The 5397-nt window shown below is 33.0% G+C and overlaps 1 pseudogene across 1 annotated transcript; it reads right to left on the reverse strand.

Moving 5' to 3' along the window:
- Positions 1-1250: 1250 nt before the first annotated feature.
- On the reverse strand, positions 1251-4272 carry LOC143612298 (TOM1-like protein 1; annotated as a pseudogene). The gene is made up of 3 exons (XR_013149919.1): positions 3759-4272; positions 2554-2805; positions 1251-1818 (listed from the first exon to the last, which is right to left on the reverse strand). The product of XR_013149919.1 is annotated as a TOM1-like protein 1 (transcript).
- Between the last annotated feature and the right edge of the window lie 1125 nt (positions 4273-5397).

Genomic DNA, 5397 nt, shown 5'->3' on the forward strand with positions numbered 1-5397 from the left:
AACACAAGTGGTCTCCATAGTGTAAAAGTTATAGTATTGCATTTTTAATCCATAGCTATCACAAATTACACGAATTCTCCTTATTGTTTACTCGTCAATAGCATCATCAACGGTTCTTGGAATGGATTTTACAGTATTTTAAAAGGAAAATTTACATAAATAATCAAGTTTGACTAACACAGACACCAAAATTTAGTATGTAACCTCAGTATACATTCAAATTTAGCCAATCGGGTTTTGCTACGTACCTCAAGACGGCTAAAATATGGAAGTCTTAGCTGCCACTCTTTGGACTCTGAAAATGGCTACATCGAGGCGGCTAAGACTTGCAGGCTAACTTTAACCGGCTTTAGACATATGGCTGTTTCTGATTGGTCTGAAGTCACTTTTCATGATCTTCAGAGTCCAAAGAGTGGCGGCTAAGGAATGCCTATTGGGGTTGGAGGCTAAATTTAAGTGTTTATTTTAAAAAAAATTGGTATGTAATTTTCTCATTTTAAAATACATTTTTATTGAATGATTAAATATTTACACATTGTTTTTTTTTTTTGGGGGGGGGGGGGGGGGCACTGACATCTTATTTAATACTCTCGCCATCTTACCATCCATCAAAGTGGAAATAACAAAAATATGTTGATGAGAATGAACTCACTACATTACTTCTAAAATGTACAAACTCAACTAAAATGATTTGATCATTTTAAAATACCTAGTGTATCGTTGTATTTAAAGTTTAAATAACATTAAAAAAAACTTAAAAACTTGATTACATGTGGGACCCACATGTAATAAAAAACAAAAAGAGCCTAAAATCTTCTGCATTTCTCTTAATTAAGCGAATTGAATGTAGGCAGTGTACTTGTTATGCAGCATAATTATCTATTAAATTGATTGGATATATATACTGCTTCATCATCAAGACATCGTATTTGAACAATAAATATTTAAGAACTGAAGTTAATCAACATCAAGATATTGTATATCATTCACACATGTATTTTTGATTACAATATAGAAATAGAATAACGAACAATTTCACTAAACAAGTTAATCAAGAATACAAGATGATCATTTACCGAATTCCTAATGGAATTTGCACACCACAAGTTCACACAAAAAAATCCGACTTTGTTAAAAAGGCTCAACAGATTTCGTTGGAGTTATTTTTCTAATTATTGCCCTTTTTAAATGCATCTCATTGTCAATGTCATAACGTGTCAGAAAATCAAATTAACAGACCCATAACCAAATTAACCGTTAACACAGAGTCACAGATGCATGTAGAAAACAATGGTAAAGCTCCAAATATAATCTCCCCACACCACAAAAGTTAAAAATAAAAATAAAGCAAGACCACAAAGAGTATAAATTCATGTTTATCACAATCTGAGTAGCAACTTGATAAACTATGAAACCCTAAAAACTAATAAGATCATCTTTGGAAGACTTATCCTTTTTGGATTCAGATGGGCTCCCACTTTTCTTCCCAAATATCATCTCATCAAGATCATCCATCATATCATCATTTTGGCTGTTGCCTCGTGACCCAGCCGGCTTTCTGATCAACGACTCTTCTTTCCGACGTGTGGCGGTTTCATCTGGCTCAGCAGCCACAGCTATCATAGCTGGTTCTGGCTCACGGTGCACCTGACTCGGTTTATTCATTTCTTCATACTTGGATAGAACCTTCTGGAGCTCATCATTAACACTCAACGCCTCAAACAGCAGGGCTTCATCATCTCCGCTTGTCTCCACTATTCTCTGAACCGTTAGCTGGGACTGCCGACATTGCTGCACGAGTGTCGAGGTCAAGTCATCCTGTAAATTTAAGACATATAAAAAGTTAGATCAAAACTTAGTAAAAAATAATTTTTACTTAATTTCAACATCAGCAAGTGACAGACCAGATCAGCTGACATGGCAACAATGATGCCATGTTCACCAAATATGCTGATAAGTATGTTGCAGCGATATAATGCACTAATTGTGAGAAACAATCTTATTAAAATCATAATCTAAGATAGTTCAATAATGTAGAAATGCATTAATAACACTAGACAGCTCGTGAGCGGGAAGTTCGTTTATGAACAAAAAACTTTGTTCATTTAGTTAAACGATACGCGTCTCTTTCGTTCTTTATGTTCATTAAATTTTTTATGTTTGTTCCTTTAAAATATTTTATGTTCATTTATTTACATTTGTTTACGTTCCTTAATATATTCATTTAATTTTTTTTTGGCGCATTACAGTTTTAATAACTTGTCATGCACAACACATTGTTCTTCACATTACTTAGCTACAAATCGCTCATCTATGTTTAATCATGGACGTTCCTTTACTTACGTGAACCATTCTTTTTTATTGTTAAGGAACAAAGTCACAAACATAAACGTACACGGAGATGTTCATTTCTAACGAACAAACATGAATAAGAAAACCCCATTTGTTTAATTGTTCGTATTTGATCGTTTGTTTGCTTAAAGTTAAAAAACTAGCACGTTATAAGTAATTAATTTATGATGAATCTTTGAATATAACAAACTAGCATAATACCTGTAAAGCATCCTGTTGAGGTGAAGATGATAAAACAGTTGACAAAAGCTCAAGACTGTTCCTTGCAACATCAAAGGCTTCTTTTGTTTGTTCAGCTGACAATTGTTGCACAGGAACCGGAATCTCTTGATGAACATTCTGTGGAGGAACAGGATATACTTCTGGAGCTGGAATTGAACGAGGCGGGGTGAATATAGGAGCCAGACTTTCAGAATCACGACCCGGAAATCGTACACCTCTTGATTTCAAACTCTGTATTACACGATTATATTAGAAAACTTAAATCTTATCAAATCTTTACATATAAATAATTATGACAACAACATATCCTAAAATAATGTTTTTTTTATGTTTTATGGTTTTTTAAATAAACAACAAAATATAGTGTTTCATTTAAACAATTGCATCATTAAAAAGATATATTCAAGGTGTTCAACATGAAACAAAGACTGAACTTTTTGATATCTTATCATAAGTTTTTTTAAGTAACGAAGTATATTAAGAAACCGTATAAAACTGTTATACAATCTATTTTGTATTTCTCACTTCCATAATCACCCAATCACAAAACAAGTATAATTAATACAATATTTTCAACTTTAAGAGGTAAATTTCCACTTTATTACATTTATCATTTCATAATTGTTAACGTGTATTTATATAACATATACAAATAACAAAGGAGCATTTATATTAAACTAATTGATTATTTCGTTTCTAAAATTAGGGTAAATATCATAAAAACCCAACATATTTTCTGTTTTTTTTCTCACAAAAGTCCCTTAACAACCTTTTGCACATTAAAGTCCAATGCAATTAAACATGACCAAAATGGTAAACTTTCTCCTTGAAACCGATACATCCGGCTGTCTTCCTTACGTGTTTAGCGTTTTTTTCTTACGCGACTTATATTTTTATTCCTAGCTGTTTATTAAAAACATTTGGATGTACCGGTTTAAAATTGTTCTAAAAAGGAATTCACGATTTTGTTCAAAGTTAACATTGTAAGGGTAATTTAATGTGCAAAAAAAAAACTAGTTGAGCGACTTTTGTGAGAAATAAACAGAAAGTATGTTGATTTTTTATGAAATTTGCCCTTGGAATTATAACTATAATCACTTAATAACTGTCAGTTGTTGTTTCATCATTAATTTTCAATGAATATAATGACCAAAACAAGATACAAACATAGGTCCTATGAATACCTTGTATGTCTCCTCATAAACAGGCAAATATCGAAGCTCCTCAGTAGACTCACCCCAAGCTTCAATCAAAATTAGGCCTTATTACAGTTATTAACAACGGTTTGTGGATCATCAATAATTTTAACCATCTCATCAAGCACTCTCTCTGCAGCCACTTCAGAAAAAGCCTTCTCACAGTTCTTGACTACAGTCTCAAGCAACACAAGAGTCAAGTACTGAACCCTTGCGTTCTTCAGCATTATTCGTTCTTGATGGCACGAATCATGTCAATGCTACTCACCCTTTCATTGTTAATCATGTCACACAGTTCAAGGTTTGTGGCCCAGTCAGGCTCATCTAGGGTTTCTGCAGTTGCTTCTCCACAAGATTATCAGCTTGATTGGACCCTGAAAGAACTCTTTCATCTTGAAACTCATCGAGCTCATCCCTGCAGAAATCTTCTGGCCCACCTCAGATCCACCAATCTTGAGGCGCTCACCAAGAGCGTTAACTTGTCCATCAGATTATCGCTCATGTTTCTGGTTTAATCAGATCTTCAAAACACTAGTTTTCAACTGTCAAATTTGAGAATGATTAAAAACTTTTTAGTATAGTAGCTTTAAAAAAATAGTAAAATGAAGGGTCAGTTATCACTCATGTTTCTAATCTAATCAAAACACTCAAACCCTAGTTTTCAACGGTTAAATTTGGAAACGATTAAATATAATAGTCTAGTAGCTCTAAAATAATACTAAACTAAAGGGTCAGATTATCACTCATGTTTCTGATTTATTCAAACTATTCAAGTCCTAGTTTTCAGCTGTCAAATTCCTGAACAATTAAATACCATAATAACTTAATAACAAAGTAGCTCTAAAATAACACTAAAATAAAGGATCAGATTATCAGTCACGTTTCTGATTTAACCAATTATTTCAAACCCTAGTTTTCAACTATCAAATTTGGGAACTATTAAATATCATAACCTAATAACAAATTAGCTCTAGAATAGTACTGAAATTAGAGTAACATGCGTAACACAGGATCATATTTCTCCGATTAACATATTTTGATCAGGCGATCGAGTGATTTAGGATCGCGAAGCTAATTAGAAACTCAAATTTGAGGTAGCTACGGATGATCACACAAGATACGTAAATAATGTATAGAATAAGCATCAATTAGGTTAGATTGCACCTTTTGAGTTAGAATATGGAACGATGATGATGATGAAGCGCGTTGAAGACTCAGTCGCACCGAAGACTTGCTTGCAGATTATCATGATAACTTGAAGTTGCAGCAAGCAAAGTCATTTTATACTCTTCAATACTTACAACAATGGTCCTCCGGAAAATCTTTTCTTTATACCTTCACTTATCGGCATCCGTTAAGAGGTTACTTCGATACTAAACTTCTCAATAGGGCCACATTTACGGGACCACCATAACTTCTTACTTATTTCTAAATACACACTCGTTTCACTAATCGAGTAATAATCAGCTCTTTAAACTTCTCATAAAATGGGTAGTGATCTTCGTTACATACCATTCCTTACGAAAGTAGAATTTTGTTTGTACACTTCAACATTTTTGTAATATATGATTCATGTTTATTTTGCTATGAGTGGATATGTATGATAATATAATTAGTTTACCAGCCA

Source organism: Bidens hawaiensis, unplaced genomic scaffold, assembly GCF_021521415.1.
Source record: "Bidens hawaiensis isolate Kalapana, Puna unplaced genomic scaffold, B.hawaiensis_p1.1 tig00034202_1, whole genome shotgun sequence".
NCBI classification, from domain to species: domain Eukaryota; kingdom Viridiplantae; phylum Streptophyta; class Magnoliopsida; order Asterales; family Asteraceae; genus Bidens; species Bidens hawaiensis.